Below are 18,528 nucleotides of genomic sequence, written 5' to 3'. Positions count from 1 at the left end.
TCTAGCACTACTCATTTCCCAATGACTCTTTCCACCTCCTCCCCCCATCCTCCACCACCAACCTCCAAGTTCCCCCTTTTGTGTACATTTATGTCCCTTCTATTGCATCAGGTCTCTACTGCAACATTTATCTTCACAGTATATACCTCAGACAACACTCCTATGTACCCCCTAAATTAATCTCATCTCTACAATTAGATTTTAAGCAACTTAAGATCAAAGGTTTTGTTCACACTTTTATGTCACACATAGTACAATGCTGAACACATATAGGGGCTCAATCACATTTGTCAATTGATGGATTAAACAAGTAAAGTCTTTTTTTTTTTTTTTTTTTTTTTTTTTTTTTTTTTTTTTTTGAGACAGGTTCTCCCTCTGTCACCCAGGCTGGAGTGCAGTGGTGCAATCATAGCTCACGGCAGCCTGGACCTCCAAGGCTCAAGTGATCCTTTCACCTCAGCCTCCTGAATAGCTGGGACCACAGGTGCGCACCACCATGCCCGGCTACTTTTTTGAATTTCGTAGAAACAGGGTCTCACCATGTTGCCCAAGCTGCTCTCAAACTCTTGTGCTCAAGCAATCCTCCTGCCTCAGCTTCCCAAAGTGCTGGAAGTATAGGCATGAGCTACTGCACCAGCCTAAACAAACAATTCTTAAACTTTTTGGTGTTATTCCCTTTATACTCTTAAAAATTATTAAGACTTCAAAGAGATTTTGTTTATGAGGGTTTATATCTATCAGTATTCACTACATTAGAAACAAAAACTGAGAAAATCCTGAAATACCATTGCAAAACAAGACAACAGAATTGTACTTCTTGTTATGTTTCTGCATAGTTGCAAGGTAAACGTTGGGATTTTAAACTAACAATTTATTGGACAACACTGAGGTTACAGAGATTTTACCAAATATAATTGACAATAACTACTTACAGCCTAGGAAGTACTGAGAATAACAGTTAATCTCAGAAAATGCACATTTTTAAATCTAAATCTACCTTAGAAAATTGTAGAAAACACAAGGTTATACAAGCATACATTTCATAAGCTGTTGGGGCAATGACATCATCTCATACATGCAGCCTCTGGAACATTACACCACATACTCATGAAATAATGAGAATGAAATCAGTAAGTAACATCTCAGTTAAAAAAAAAAAAAATAGTTTGATCTCATGGATTCCCTGAAAGACTCTTGGGGACCCCCAGAGATTTCCAGACCAGACTTTGGAAACAGGTAAATTACAGTCTTGGTTAATAAGACAACTTAAAGATGCTTGTTACACAAAATTACTAGCAGGAAATTATAGGACAATTGGAATTCATTTTCTTGTGACTGGAATTTGTATTAGTTATCTAATGCTGTATTCGTTCTCTCACTGCATTAGTCATCTAATTACCCCTAAAGTTCATTCCTTAAAGCCATAAGCATTTATTATCTCACAGTTTCTGTGGGTCAGGAATCTGGGTATCACTTAGCTGTCTGCCCTGCTCAAGATGTCTCATGAGGTGGCATTAAGCTTTGGACCAGAACTACATAGTCCCAACTTGCAGAGAATCGGCTTCCAAGCTTGCTTATATGGTTGTTGACGTACTATTGGACTGAGGCCTCAGTTTCTCACTGGTTGTTGACTGGAGGTCGCCACCACACAGACCTCTCCATAAAGCAGCTTACAAAGTGGCAGAGCAAATGAGTGAGAGCGTAAGAACGGAGTCCCAAGATGGAAGCCACAATCTTTTTGTAAACTAATTTGGTAAGTGACATCCATCTCGTTTGCTGTATTCTATTTGTTGGAAGCAAGTAAATAAGTCAATAAGTTCAACCCAATGCTCAAGGGGGGCTACCAAGGGTACAAATATAAAAGGCTAAGATCATAGAGTTGTGCCTTAGAGGCTGCCTACTATAGCATTTTCCTCTTGCAAAAGGAAAGGCATGATTCAGCAAATGATTGATAAGCCAAAGACCAGTTCCTTGCATTATTCTGTTCTTTTTCTGCCTAGCTTCCTCTTGTCGTCATACCATTCTTTTCTTCCTTGTCTAATACTGCTGTTACCAATTAAGTGGTGTCATGTTGGTGAGAAGAGCTCAAGATATTTTAAGATTAGAACTTTATGGTCTTGGTTCAGCTCATTTGAAATGTGTTGGATTGCTATCTTAATAAATATTTCTCAGCCATGGGCATGTCAGGCCACTAGTTGTCTTTCAAAACCTATCTTTTCCATATTTCTGGGCACATGGCCATCTAGCTAGCAATTAGGTCTTCCAGCCCTTTGACAGCTAGAAATGACATGGGCCTAAAGTTTGGGCCAATGGGGTGTGAAAGAGATGTGTGCAACTGCTGTGTTCTCTCCAACTTAAGAAGGGGCCCATGTGCTGGATTTTGGCTCATCATCCTCTCTACCAGCTGGAAATGGTGACAACTTGAGCAGCCTTGGAAGCCATATGTTGGGGATGGCAGATCCACCCTGGCTTCATGGGACAGAGCTACCCCTTTAATCTGAATCTGTCAGATTGTTCCATGAGAGAAAAACAAACCTCTATCTTATTTAAGTCACTATTTGGAGGCCGTGTTTGTTATTAGTAGTTCAGCTTTTTCTCCAGCTGTCATACTTGACATAAATTAGACAAGGAACCCAAAGACAAAACTGTTTTACTCTCGTTTAAAGTACTGTTTTAGTTGATAGTTGGGGAGGTTATGTGTGTGTGTAAGAGGATAGGGGTGTGTGGGAATGCTATTCGAAAACAGCATTTTCAAATTTGCTGTGAACCTAAAACTGCTCTAAAAAATAATGTTTGTTAATTTGAAACAAAATAAAACACTGTTTTATACTTAGCAAATAGTAAATATTTTATTGATTCATCCATTGACATCATTCAATAAGTATATAAGCACCTACTACTATGTGCCAAATACACTGGGGACATCGTGGTAAACGCCATGTTCTCATTCTTTATTTTCATCAAACTTTCTCTTTAGGGAAAACAAAGCTATATAAGCAATTACGCATGCATTAATTAATTACAATTATGGTAAATGATAAGAAGGAACGTATAGAGTGCTATGTGGTATATATAGAGAAACCCTAACCTATGAAACTCTAATAGAGATCATGTATTTTTAAAAAACAAAATAATAAAATCTCAATGAAAATAATTTCAAATTGTAATACATTTTAATCTCTTGAAAGAGATGCTCTAAGCAGTAAAAAATAAAAGTTGATATGTGACCTTAGCCTCTTTCCTCACCTGTAAAGTTAAGATAAAGTTTTCTCTTCCTATTTCCCTATCTCCATACCAGTTCTTCACACGTATAGCATTTTCCAATAACTCTTATGGTGCTGAATCTAGACAAAAAGCTCTTTGACTTCAAGAATAACCTGAACATGTGTGGAAAGGGACACATGTATCTGTGTTTCAATGAGACAAAATGGGCATGAAGGAGAAACCAGTCTCAAACCTAGGAGAGATGAGTTCGAGGTTAACTTGATATTTCATTTTTTGTTGTTGATTTGTTTTATTTTATTTTATTTTATTTTTAAAGCACAATGTCTGCCCTTCTGACACTTTGCTAACATACTGACAACTAAAAAGTTAGTTTGTAAAGTGCTTTGGGCCCCTTGGTGGTTAGACAGGCACGAAGTCATACATCAGAGAGAAGGCTTCCTGAAGATGACGACTTGGAACAGTTGAGGTTTCTGTCTGCTGTGACACCAATTGTCCCTTTGCTCTTCTGTAATTCTTCGCCTGTAGAGATAGCATGGGAAGCAGGCTGGAAAGTAAATAGAGAAAACTCGAAGCTTTGTACTCATGAGAAATCAGAGGTAGTATTGTGTAGTCAATCAATAAGCACACAGACACTACCTCCAGCCTCCTTGGCTCAAACCCTGGCTCGGACACTTATTAGCTGTGTGAATTTGTTTTATTTTTATTTTATTTTTTTCTTCTCATTTCTTAAGGAGTACAAGCTATGTGAATTTGAATGCCACTTAACTTCTCTGTTCTTCAGTTTCCTCATCTGCAAAACACAGGAAATAATAGCATTGATCTTATTTGTGTGAGAATTAACTGCGTTTTAATCCATGTCTCATCCTTAGAACAGGGCCTGCATGTGACAAGTATTTGTTACTAGCTATTATTATTAATCATAATTGGATGATTTTTTGTTTACAGTAGTTAGAAAATTTTGAGTTAGATTAATTTATCAACAAAGTGAGAGAGGGTGGAAGAGGCCACACACAGAGGTTAAAAAAAAAAAAAAAGTGCAGAAAACAGTTCTTTAAATAATTAGGTGTTTTGTTCTCAGAGAAAACTCAGTTTATTTCATAAAAGACCCCAAAGCTCTGCCTGGCTTTGCCCTTTCCTGGTTAGAAAAATTAAAGAAAAATGTCACTCTTTGTTCCCTGCTCTTTATCTTCATTGAATTTGGATCCCTAAATACAAAGTAGAGCCGTGATCCAAGTAAGTTTTTCCACCAAAGCCTACACTCCGTTTGCAAATACATCCTTCCTAGTCCATTGTTTTTCCTTCCTCATTGGAAAGAATTTAAAATCTCATCAAAAGTACCAGGCTTTCCCAGCAAGTCACACATCCCCAAAGCCAGGTTCAATCACACCTCTCAGTGAAAAGGAACCCACTCTGGAAAGACAGGGATGGCAGCTCCTCAGCACTGCGTAAATTAATATCACAGCTGCCACTTTCATAAGAAAAATCAAAACCAGAGTTTCGGTTTGTAAACATACACTTCACAGACCCACTGCAGGATAGAATGCTCCTAAGTATTCTGAATTTGTAACACCCAGAAAAACCTCCAGAGTGTTATTTACAGTACTTGCTTCATAGGGAGGAGAATTAATGTTTCAGTGTTTTAAGGAACAAACACAGACATAGGAAAGAAAGAAAGCAAATTATTTAATGAATACTTTTTAAAAATATGTCACTGTGCATAAAAGTGTTTAGAGGTACATTCAAGGCCCATGTCACTGTATGACACTTCTTCATTATCACTTCAATAGCAGTGAATCCAGGGGGTGGGAGCACAAATTCTTGCTGTGTATTTCTTCCATGTAACACTTCATACAAAAAAGAATGACTTTAGTCCTTTAAGCCCCACCCCAATACTTTCGAAAATACTATATTCTTGCCTTAAAACAGTGCTTTTGTGTATCTCAAACGTTTGATGCACTGTTTGCAGTAGTAATATTGAATGAGCATTTAATTGTATTTCGCCATTCCTCATGATGATCAATAATGTGTTCTTTCCATATTCCACCTTAAAAAAATTTACAGTGGGATAAAATAAAAACACATCAATGGAAAGATTGTCTTCAGTTGGCAATGCTGGGTGAATTTTAAATTTCCCTTTTCACAATGCAGCCATTGCTATGAAACTCTGAGGGCGGATTAATGCTTTTCTGGTACTTCAATGTATCAGAACATGGATTTGCCGACAACAGCTGCAGCAAATTCCCCTGACTGAGAAGAATTACAAGTATTATCACCTAGATCATTAAACTGGGTTCATAGATTGCAGAATGTCTTCAATCAATTCATCTAAGATAACTTGAAGCCAGCTGGACCCCCTCAGTGAGAACTTGACTTAATTGGCCAATAAGTGGCTGGAAAAGGTGCATGCTATTTGATAAAATTACCGAGTGAGCAAGTGATTACAGTTTGGAGAAGCACCGACGGTAGACTTCAGGTCAGCCCTTTTGGGGAGGGCTAAGTTAATGTCCACTATTAAGTGCTGCTGTGAAAAATGGTGGCTTGCATGGAGCTCAGATGGAAAAGAGGATCCAGGTCAGGCTTCAGCTGATGGAGTGGGCAAGAGGCACACATTTATCATCTCTTTGGCCTCATTTCTGCCTTGGTAATAGTCCCACACTAACCACTCTGCCGTTGCCTGGTTTTCTGTCTCCCTTCCATTTTATTGGCATAACTAAAAATATTGCCCTAGCCAATGAATCCATCTGGAAGGAAAAACCACTTTTTCCTCAATAGTATCCCAAGGGTCTTTTCCACAGAAAGGTTAAAGAATCAAGAAGTTGAAGAACACGCCATTTATACATACATATCGATAATTATTCTCTTCCTGTAGTGAGGAGAGTGAAGTATTATTGTTTGCCTATGACATATGTCTACATATTATCAGCAGAGTTTAAGAAAATGGGTAAATCAAAATTAAAATATGTTGCCAGCCTGTTGGCAAAAAATATTAAGTAAAAACAACTCTTCATGTTGAAACAAAGGTTTCTTAACATTTCTTCCATGACATTTTTTTTTTCTTGCCGCTAAACGTTTTAGCCAGTTTGCAAAAAAATAAAACTTTTGACAGATTTAGTTCAAGATTTCAGGTTAACAGACCTGCAACAACACATTGTCACTTGAATTATTGGTGTTAGACAATAATGTGGTATTATTCAGGGGGAAGTCCCAAGATGAAGGTTCCAGTACACAGTGTACTCATTTCTTATCCAGAAATCGACCTGTTTCATGGATTTTTACTAAACAATGTAATTTTACTACATAATAAATAGCATTGGGGTTTTCCACAAGCAGAAAGATGGAAAATAATTCAAACTAAGGCTATGTTTGTATTACTGCCTAAGCTATCATACACATTTTAAATCTGCCTGGTGTTCATAAGATAAATGAGTTCATCAGTTTGCAAATGCCAATTGCATTGCTAGTATCCTTTCAATTCTATTTGTTAACTTACTTTTGGAGGTAAGTTCAATGGTTCTGAGCTCTGCTTTCCTCATTAGTGTGTCATTTGGGCAGACACACTATGTACTACGGAAGAAGTCGGCCTGCTCCACTCTGGCGCCACATGCCTTCTTTCCAAGTGGGAAGTATATGCACACCTTGGAGCCTCTGCACCTACTGTTCTCTCTACTGGAAAACTCTTCCTCGTCTTCAGGCCTGTGTTCATATGTCACAGAAAGACCTTCCCAGGCAGTCTATTTAAAATGGCTACTTGCCAATCTTCCCTGTTTCTTGCCCTGCTTCACCGCTATTGATATCATATCATATATTTAGATTCTTATTTTATATCTACATCACTAGAATATGGGCTCTGTAAAGATCAGGTCATAGTTGGTCTTGTTCACATCTATATCCCCAGATTATATGCTCAATATACATGAATGAGTGACTATCTTATCCAAGAGTCACCAAGAATGAAATCCATAGGTTGCCATAAAGACAAGCCAACACACGCTCACCAGAGGCATTCCCAAGTAAAAATTTCTTGTTAGATACCAAGGTAGTTCGAGAGCATGTCTAGTATGATTTCATTGCTGTGCAGCTCATCACCCTTCTCAAGATCCACATGTCCCCCAGGGCCCTGCCACAGTCCGGTTTATTTCTCCTTGAAGCCTTTCCCCACTGCTCTTGCCTTTCATCTCTCCATGCCGTCCCAGCCCTCCCGTTTGTCATTGCTCCTTCTCTGGCTCCATCTTTCACCAGGCTTGCTCTTCATTTTCCTTTACAGTTTCATGTCCCCATATCATTTTCCCAATTAATTGAAGACAAGAAATAGGCTCATTGAAGGCAAGAAATAGCTCCAGATAACCTTTCTCAGTCCTCATTGTTTCAGTCTTATAAAAGGTACATAGTAAACACGTGTAACATTGGAAGATTTTCAAATAGAAGCCATTGATTTGCATGGCAAAAGCAGCTAACATTTACCTAGAGCCTAGTCAGCCAGGCAATGTGTATCCCATTTATGGAATAAAACAATGTCACTTAATCCTCCCAGCACACCATAGGGGTAGTTACTATTATTGCCTCCACCTTACAAATGAGGAACACAAGACCTAGAGAAGTAAAGTATTTGGATCAGGTGACGTGAAGATGTGGCGTGCACCTGGACTCAAACAAACCCTGGTCTTTCTGCCCCAGAGTCTGAGCTCTAAGCGTGTTGTTCTGTTGCATTTGTGACTTGCAGTCTTTAGGCTTCTCTGTCAATGCATCTTTACTTAGGTCCCAGATCTTCCAAGGACAAATTGAAAGTCAAACATATTCTGCAAGTGTATGTTTTAAGTTGTCTTATTTTTATCATAGCCATGAACTATTTCCAACTAATGAGAAAGCAAGTCGTTTTCAATGCAGCAGCTTAGAAATCAACATCTTATGAAACTTCAATCTGCATTGATTTTCTAAACAGCAGAATTTCACCTCCACACCACCAATCTCCTGCTTCTAAAATATTTCTTCAGAGTGATATCGAAGAAAAATAAGGCAGGAGGTAGGGAATCATCTTCACAAGCTTTTTGATGACCACATTGTTGTTCTATCAGCTGTTTGAAATGGAAATCACCTTCTGGGTGGGAAAGAGAAGTAGAGGTTACAATTTCCACCTCCCATGGTATATTCCTAGAGTATTTTAGTGAAGAGTTAAATCAGAGAGCACTGGACTGGTACACACATTTTTCTGTTACCCTGAGATCTTTTGGGTGAAAGGGCAGCACTGAATTAAGCATTTAGTGTATTCAAAATCTGTGACCCAGAGCTGGTGTCTGAAAGCATCATTGATAATAGGGCTGGAAGCACATTATACTTTCCTGGTACTTATCTCATCTTGCCTCGGACAATCTACTCCAGGAGTCATAATTATCCCACTAGGAAAACTGTCCCATTGTCTGCTAGTCTTTACTGGCAGGAAGTTTTTCTTGCTCTCTCCCTCTGTATCCTTTCTCAGCAGGGCCCATTATTTCTCATTTAATTAGTAGCACTTGATATAAATAGCCCTTTCCTCTTCATTTATGTTGTTTTCATTTAAATAATTACAAAGTACAATGTTCCCACTCCCTATAGGCACATGTTTTATAGGCTGAGAAAGAGGATTGCAAGCCACAGGCTTCAGTTTATCTTTCAAGCATGACTCCACCATTTTCAAATGACCAAGGCAGACACCTTTGTGCTGATGATGGACCTTCAGGAACATGGGCAATTACTCTGTTTCCTCTAGGAATGGATACAGATAGGAACTGGCTGGCAGGGAGATGGAGCAAGCTACCCAAACCACCCAATGACACAATTGTTGATGTGGTCTACTGGAACATCTGTTCTGGGCAGGACACCAGGCAGGTGCTGTAGATACAACAGTGGATAAGATGCAGGCCTTCCCTCATGGGGCTTGCAGTCTTACAATCTAGAAGAGAGACTTGGGTCAAGGCTCTTGGACAGTGCTCAAAATTTATATGCATACGAAATTATGGGAGATTTTGTTAAAAGATAGATTCTCATTCAGTAGATCTGGGTGGTGCCTGAGAGTCTGTATTTCTTTTTTTAATTTTTAATTATTATGGATATGTAATAGTTGTACATATGACACATGTGATATTTAATACAAGCATACAAAGTGTAATGATAAAATTAGCATAATTGGGATATCCATCACATCAAGCATATATCTTTTCTTTGTGTTAGGAGCTTTCCAGTTCCACTTTTTTTGTTATTTTAAATTATACAATAAACTATTGTTAACTATAGTCTCCCTATTATGCTACTGGACACTAGGTCTTATTCCTTCTATCTAACTGTATTTTTATACTCATTAACCATTGCTCTTTATCCTCTCTCTCCACCACCCTTTCCAGTTCCTGAGAGGTAACCATCATTCTACTCTCTATCTCCATGAGTTCAATTTTTGTTAAGCTCCCACATATTAATGAGAACATGGGATATTTGTCTTTGTGTGTCTGGTTTATTTCATTTAATATAGTGTCTTCCAGCTCCATCCCTGTTGGTGAAAATGACAGAATTCCATTCTTTTTTATGGCTGAATAATAGAAAATATGGTACACGGATGATTTCTTTTTTTTTTTTTTTTTCCTGGTCTGTCAGATTTCACAGCCTTTTATTTTTCTATTCTATTTCAGAGAGTCTACATTTCTAACACACTCCCAGGTGATGTGATGCTGATGTTGCTGCCCCAAGGACCACAGCTTGAGTAGCAAAGAGTCTAGAGAGTGGCATCGAGACTCATCTCGGCATCCCGGCTGCCAAGTGAACGTTTTGCATTTGGGCAGGTTCCTTAGAGAAGTGAAGTCTTACCCTCTGGCAAATGGGGCTCTAATATCATGCCCCCAAGTTTTTGTGAAGCCAAATAAGTGTGAAAACATTTGATGCATTTTTATGTGCTGTACAAATCTATACTATTACAAGGAAATTATATTCTTGTACTCTGCATTTTTGAACATTTTGAACATGCTTTTTAAAAATTTTAATTAATTATTATTATTTTTGAGACAGAGTCTCATTCTGTCGCCCAGGCTAGAGTGCAGTGGCACGATCTTGGCTCACTGCAATCTCTGCCTCCTGGGTTCAGGCGAATCTCCTGCCTCAGCCTCCCGAGTAGCTGGGATTTCAGGTGCCCACCACCACACCCGACCACACCCGGCTAATTTTTGTACCTTTAGTAGAGACAGGGTTTCACCATGTTGGCCAGGTAGGTCTCAAACTCCTGACCTTAGGTGATCCGCCTGCCTCGGCCTCCCAAAGTGCTGGGGTTACAGGTGTGAGCCACTGCAATTGGCTAAACATGCAGTATCTTTAACCAAAATCTGATGTTACATTGTTTTGAACAGTGATTACTTCCATGTCTCTTAAACCGGACTTTCAAAGCAAATGTCTTTAATTTTAAGACCAGGGGAGTTGTGTTTCCAAGTTAGAATGCCACAGGAAAAGCACATTTCTATGGTTAAAGCACTAACACATTTTGACTTCACTGTGAAATGGCATGGGCACCAGGCACCACCATAAAATGGTCTTTGGATGGAACTTGAATTTTTTGATACTTTTATTAAAAAGAACTAGGACATCCATTTGGCTGGGAAATGTTGATATTGGGGATCATTTTAAGTACATTTTAGGTGGGCATGGTGGCTCACACCTGTAATCCTAACATTTCGGGAGGCCAAGGCAGGAGGATCCCTTGAGGTCAGGAGTTAGAGACCAGCCCAGCCAACATGGTGAAACCCCATCTCTACTAAAAATACAAAAATTAGTCAGGCATGGTAGCCGGTGTTTGTAATCCCAGCTGCCCAGGAGGCTGAGGCAGGAGAAGCGCTTGAACTCAGGAGGCGGAGGTTGCAGTGAACCGAGATCACACCACTACACTCCAGCCTGGGTGACAGAATGAGACTGCATCTCAAAAAAATATATATTTATATATACACATGTGTATATATACTTATATATATATATATTTTTATATATACACATGTGTATATATATATACACACACACACATTTTAAAGCCTTGGGTTTCTCTGTTATTAAGTGTGGTTATAGGCAAGGGTTTTGGTTTGCAATGTATCAGCAGTATAACCTAGAGCAAGTTACTTACCCTCTCTAACTCTAAGTTTCCTATACTACAAAATGGGCACGATGACACTTCCTAATTAAGGATGTTATGAAGATTAAATAAACCAGTGCATTAAGGGACCGAGGTACAAAGCAAACTAATATCAATACCTACTTCTCTTTACCAGTGTTTGGAAGAACTAAATCTGGCCTTGTTCTGAGTCATCTGGTATCTTATACGTGTTCTGGCTCCTCCTTTAGCCAGAAGCCCTGTCCTGGGCCCATTACCCCTTCTTCTGCGGGTTCCCATTAGATTGCATGCTGATATTTAAAAAACAAAAAAACAAAAAACAAAAAAACAGGCTATTCCTTGTTTTTAGTAAGAAAATAAAGATTTAATAATTCATATTCATTATGATTGCAGTGTTTGCCCTAATTGTTTTTCGTATGGTAAAATATATATAACAAATTGCCATCTTAGCCATTTTTAAGCATACAGGTTAGTGGTATTAAATACATTCATAATGTTATGTGACCATCACCACCAACCATCCCCAAAGCTCTTTCCCTCTTGTTAAATTGAAACTCTGTACCCATTTAACAATAACTCCTCATTTCTGCCTCCCCCTAGACCTGGCAACCATCATTTTACTTTCTAACTCTCTGATTTTCACTGCTTGAAGTACCTCATATAATTGGAATCATACAGCATATGTCTTTTTGTGAGTGGCTTATTTCACTTAGCATAAGGTCATCCAGGTTCATCCATGTTGTAGTACATGTCAAAACTTTCTTAATTTTTAAGACTGAATAAGATTCCATTGCAGGCCAGGCGCGGTGACTCATGCCTGTAATCTCAGCACTTTGGGAGGCTGAGGTGGGTGGACCACCTGAGGCCAGGAGTTCGAGACCAGCCTGGCCAAGATGGTGAAACCCCGTCTCTACTAAAAATACAAAAATTAGGGAGATGCAGTAGCACGTGCCTGTAATCCCAGCTACATGGAAGGCTGAGGCACGAGAATCACTTCAACTCAGGAGGCAGAGGTTGCAGTGAGCCAAGATCGCACCACTGCACTCCAGCCTAGGAGACAGAGCGAGACTCCGTCTCAAAAAAAAAAAAAAAAAAAAAAGACTCCATTGCATGTACAAACCACATTTTGCTTATCCATTCATCTATCAGTGGACCCTTGGTGATATGGTTTGGCTGTGTCCCTACCCAAATCTCATCTTCAATTGTAGCTCCCATAATCCCCATGTGTCATGGGAGGGACCGGGTGGGAGGTCTTTGAATCATGGAGGTGGGTTTTCCCATGCTGTTCTCATGATAGTGAATAAATCTCACAAGATCTGGCCGGGCGCAGTGGCTCATGCCTGTAATCCCAGCACTTTGGGAGGCTGAGGTGGGTGGATCACCTGAGGTGGGGAGTTGGAGACCAGCCTGACCAACATGGAGAAACCCCATCTCTACTAAAAATACAAAATTAGCTGAGCATGGTGGCACATGCCTGTAGTCCCAGCTACTAGGGAGGCTGAGGCAGAAGAATCGCTTGAACCTGGGAAGCGGAGATTGCGGTGAGCCAAGATCACGCCATTGCACTCCAGCCTGGGCAACAAGAGTGAAACTCCGTCTCAAAAAAAAAAAAAATTCTCACAAGATCTGATGGTTTTATAAAGGACAGTTTCCACACACACATTCTCTTGCCTGCCACCATGTAACAGGTGTCTTTGCTCCTCCTTTGCCTTCCACAATGATTGTGAGGCCTCCCCAGCCACGTGGAACTGTGAGTCCATTAAACCTCTTTTTCTTTATAAATTTTATTAGCAGAGTGAGAACAGACTAAGACACTTGGGTTGCTCCCACATTTTAGCTATTGTGTATGATACTGCTGGGAACCTGGGTGTATATGTATCTCTTTGAGACCCTGAACAAGGACTATTTGAAACCTCAATCTTGAAGATACTGATCGGGCTAAGAATGAAGATTATTTGTAGTATCCAGAGCTATACTGTCCACGTGAAAAACTGGTATAAAGATGGAGAAAGGGAAAAAACAAACTATCAAATCTGTTGAGCATTATTACATATTGGGCACTGTGCTGAACACCATACAAACATTACCTGTGCCTTAGCTCCAGATGAGAAAACTGAGGTTCAGTGATGATAAGCAACTTAGCCAAGAGCTATGGACAATAATATTTGAACTCACCCACTTAACTCCGAGGTCTGTGATTTTAAAAACAGTTTCATATGCCTCGGTCATGTGATACTGCCTGCCTGTGAAGGAGAAGTATCTGTACCCTGCTCCTGCTGCCACTTTGTGCCCAACACACCCTAAGAGGACACCAAGGTCAAAGAGGTCTGCGAGTATCTGCTGCCTCATTGCCCACTGGCCAGCATGGACATGGAATAGTTTGTCACTGTGTCTTACCTGTCTGTTGTAGGTCAGGGTTCCCCAGGAAAAAGACTCTGAGATTCGTGCATAAGAGATTCATCAGGGAGTGCTCTGTGGAACAACGTCTGTGAGGAATGAGGGATGTAGGAGAAACACCTCACCCAATCCCACAGGGCACTCTGATACCAGGATGGCCCTTGCGAATTGTACCACCTTGAGGCAAGGGAGGAGGCAAACTTTTTGCGACAGGCTCATGCTCTGCTGGCCACGCTGCAGTTCAATGATGTGATCATGGCTCACTGCAGCCTCAACCTCCTGTGCTCAAGTGATCCTCCCACCTCTGCCTCCTGAGTAGCTGGAACTACAGACATACACCACCACACCCAGATAATTAAAAAAATTTGTTTTGTAGAGACGGAGTCTTGCTATGTTGCCTAGGTTGCGTAGACTGTTAATCTCTCCTATTGACCATATTTCTGCAGGATGCTTGTGGTTGGGGATAGGGGCATGATTTTAATAACCCAAGGAGAGTGACTTAGCTGAAAGCCATCAGCCATCAAGAACTAGAGGGATGAGTGTGTCAGTCTGAGGGGAACTGGGTGGTCACTACAGCGTTCACTACAATAGCCCCTTGCTTCTTGCCCCCTCCTCCTCCCTGGGCATTCTTTCCTATGCCAAGAGGTTAATTCCAGAGATTGGGAATGGGGGCGGGGGGGCGGTAATCACATCTCCTGGGATGTTGCAAGCTGCATTCAGTCCTTTTCCTATCTGATAAATTATGTGATGGAGGTGGGGGCAGGGGAATGGTACCCAGACTCCTGCCAGCTTGGTTGCAGCAGCACAGAAGCACATCTAATCCCCAAGCACCACACTTTGGGCATTTTATTTGCATCCCTGGGATTTTTAAGTTTAAAAAAAAAAATTCCCTATGTGAGAAAAAAAAAAAAGGAGCCAGAAAATAGTCTAAAAGCACATTACCAGGAAATTGTTTCTACTGTGTTTATGACTGTTCTTAATGTTTTATGAATATGCTAAAAAAATGCTCAGGCATATTTCCTTGGGCACTCTAGTTAATTACTTATTCTGAGTGCTTCTACTCCATTCCTTGCAAAATGTGTTGTGCATTAATTCTGATTACGTACAAAAACCCACCTGCAAGGAAAAACTCTGAATCAGTAATGCTGATAAAATGAGCAGCCCTCCTGGGGCTCCACTGAGAAGGAGGATACTGGACAGAATTAGAATCTTGTAGCTAGGGCTATTCATAATGTCATTAACATAAAGGCAATTAAATGAGTTTTTAACCTACAACCCTTTATTGTTATTAATGAACATTAGAAAAACACAGGAGATAAAATTGGTAATTATCTCTGCACCAAGCTATGCAATAATGTGTTTAAATATAAAAACAAAACAAATGATTATTGTTAGTATTTTCAGTAGCAGAAACCCCAGGAGCAGCTCCGTCATATTTAATCACATGGGCCCACACCAAGAGGGTTAATTAAAAGAGGGTTTTTCCTTCTATGTGCCTGGTTGTTCAGTTTAATATGGAATCAACAAACGTAAATGTAAATTTGCAAAATGTCCTGAGCAGTTGTTTCTGCCTGCAGGTTAACCACCTTTACAGAAACACTGACTAATTCCTCCTCCTTCAGGACAATGGTCTATGGCTCCATAACTAAGTTTTTCCTTTCTGAAAAAATTACCACACAATGCCTTCAAAGCCCCTTTCAAGAACAACTGTATAAATCCAGGTTCATTGCCTAAGCTTGCTGTTCAGTAAAAATAATTTAAGCATTTGAAGAGACATGTAGATTTAAAAAGTAATAATAAATGAGATCTCAGCACTATACCATATTCAAAGAGCCTCTGATTTAATTTTTTTCTTTCTTTATGCAAACTCTACAGCCTATAAATAAGGCCTCCTAGATAGAGCTTGTTTATGAGGATACAGCAGCTAATGTATGGCGGAACACCCTGCATCTAATAATAGTTTTCCATTAATTAATTCAGTTTGTATAGCTTACAATTGAAAATGTTAGTATCACATCCCTTAAAATTTGTTCCAAACTGGCTTTGTTTCCAAAGCCCATTTTTAAGATGATGCATACTTCTAATTTGTCTTTACAGTGGAGCCCAGGGCAAACAATGCCACACAAATGTGACCCTTGGAAACAGATTTTGAACAACTGCCATGTGGCAAAGCTAGTGCTTTTTGTGTTCACTTGATTTTTCTCATACATTCAATTCTACAAAATAATATAATAATAACTGCTGCCTATCTTTTTAAAAAATAAAATAACTGTAGCAACAACAGATTACATTTGTGTATTACTTTACAGTTAACAAAACACTTTGAATAACTTTGAGAGATGCGGAGATGAAAATTATGACAATCCACATTCACTTTCATATTTCATAGGCCTATTCTTTCTCATACATTGTATTACATGGATCAAGCTTCCCTACCTATATGCAAACCCCTTAAGGGTTGAAATTGAGCCACAAGTGCCAGGATCAGAATTTAGGTATGGGAAATAAAGGGGAGCAGTTTTCTTTTTTTAAAAAAGTTGATTATGCCACCCAAAGCTGCTGGGGCTCAGAATTTAAGGCCAAGGATGAATCCCACCTGGCCAACTACCTGATAGATCATTAGAGGTCAAGTCATCCAGCAAGAGCATTGATGAGGCCCAAGGTGAGCCCCTCAATTTTCTCCCAAGCTGCATTTTAGAAGGAAGGAGACAGCAGTGTCTGGGGCAGTGCCTGGGCCAGGGGAGTGAGGCAGAGCAGTGGGAGTTCCCCTAAGGCGTCAGTCCCTTCCATACCAGCTCAGTGCGCTGTGTCCCGGCTGGACTGAGAGAGCAACGCTGCATGCAACCCCAGGAGCACACACAACTGCCTGGTCTGTTCTACACGGACCCATTGCCAGTGTCAGATAAGTCCACAGTAGTGCCTTTACCTTCTCAGTTCTGGATTATGGCTCTCATAAAAGGCCAAGACACCTTCTCTGTCTGTAATCGCCCTTTGGCCACTGCCCTGAGCTGGGATCAAGTCTCCTGGGTTCAAGTGATTCTCCTGCCTCAGCCTCCCAAGTAGCTGGGATTACAGGCACCCACTACCACGCCCGGGTAATTGTTGTATTTTTAGTAAAGACAATGTTGACCAGGCTGGTCTCAAACTCCTGACCTCAAGTGATCCATCTGCCTCGGTCTCCCAAATTAATGGTGCTTCCCTAGGATCTAGGAAAGTCAGGCTGTGAGCAGGGGCTTTGACAGGATGGGTTTCTGTTTATGGAATATCTCTGTGCTGAAACTGTACTTTTAGATGCAGAGCAAGAAGTAAGTAACTTTTCCCTATAAACTGAGAAAAGTTTCTTTGAATACACGGAGCTTTGGTGTAGGGGGTGGAAGGGGAGAAGTATTCATTAAAGCCATTTGCATTTTCAAGTTCCATTATTCCTGATCCTTCAGAACATGCTGCCCGGCTGGTGCCTCTGCCATGTGGCAGACGCAAGCTCAAGGTCAACCTCCGGCTGTTAGCCAAACAATTGGGATCCGCAGCACACTAAACTTCCCCCTTTCTTGTCACCCTCCCTGGCTATTAACCACCCCTAGGGCACCCTCAGGGGCCGCAAATTTTCTCCTGGCGCCTCCTCTGACTTGTGAAAATTCTAGAGGCCTGTGAGGTGAATGAAGAGCAAGCACAGGGCCATATGCAAGGGCCTTTGATGATCTGACATCAGACAGCCGAGGGAGGAGGGACGGTGGCTGGGTGGCTGCTGTATTGTCCACCCTTTGATTTGACTCATTCTGGCTGCCCTGCGTGGCTGCTGCCAGTGGGCCGGCCAGAGAGAAGGTGGCCAAACAGCAGAACAATGGCACAGCCTTTCACAGCTGGAAAATCATTTTTTAAAGACCTCCAGGAGGCACCAGTTGGTCCTGGCAGCTGATATTTGATCTGGGGAGTGTGGAGCAGCTGATGCCAAAGCAGGAGTCTCCAGCCTCATTCCAACTGCAGGCTGGCTATAGAGCTGCTCGTTCACTCACCTCCCTTCTGCACTGACCCAGCCTCCCCAAAAAAGCCTGGGGCATATCTCCATGCTAAATCTTCTGTATTCAAAGACAGAGTCACCTGAGCTCTTCTACCCCTCCCTCCCCGTCCCAACACACACTGGTTTTTCACCAAGCTCTCAGAAAGAAAAACAATAAATACTATTCATAAGACAGATTTCTGCAAGAAAGAATGTCAATTTCACATTCCAGAAACTCAGAGAAACAGGAAAATTCTTTGCAAATGGTCCTGCTTGGACAATTTTGATGGGCTATTTATCTATGCCCAAAAGAGTGACATTCATTCAAAGTGATAGTTGCTTTTCAAAAAATACTAGTTTGAATACAATTTGTCTGCAGTCAGTGCAATTTGGTCTAAGTTGAAATGACTACAATTAAGAGTATATTATATTTAGAGTAACCATATAGTTAATCATCCAAAATATGACTTTTTTTAATTTTTATTTTATTTTATTTTATTTTATTGAGATGGAGTCTCACTCTGTTGTCCAGACTGGAGTGCAGTGGTGTGATCTTGGCTCACTGCAACCTCCATCTCCCGGGTTCAAGTGATTCTTCTGCCTCAGCCTCCCAAGTAGCTGCGATTACAGGCACCCACTACCATGCCCAGGTAATTTTTGTATTTTTAGTAAAGACCATGTTGGCCAGGCTGGTCTCAAACTCCTGACCTCAAGTGATCCATCTGCCTCGGTCTCCCAAAGTGCTTGGATTACAGGTGTGAGCCACTGCGTCCTGCCCAAACTATGACAATTTTTG

General features: G+C 40.6%; 1 long non-coding RNA gene across 1 annotated transcript in view; it reads right to left on the bottom strand.

The window, feature by feature from the left end:
• Positions 1-3,740: 3,740 nt before the first annotated feature.
• LOC114671699 (uncharacterized) overlaps positions 3,741-18,528 on the bottom strand; it is a 41,900-nt gene continuing 27,112 nt past the window's right edge. Inside the window, exon 3 of the long non-coding RNA XR_013412582.1 lies at positions 3,741-3,769. This is a non-coding gene — a long non-coding RNA (uncharacterized LOC114671699). The remainder of the gene's footprint in view (positions 3,770-18,528) is intronic.

This window comes from Macaca mulatta, chromosome 1 (genome assembly GCF_049350105.2).
Source record: "Macaca mulatta isolate MMU2019108-1 chromosome 1, T2T-MMU8v2.0, whole genome shotgun sequence".
In the NCBI taxonomy this organism is placed as follows: Eukaryota; Metazoa; Chordata; class Mammalia; order Primates; family Cercopithecidae; genus Macaca; species Macaca mulatta.
This window is presented reverse-complemented; position numbering and strand designations above follow the sequence as displayed.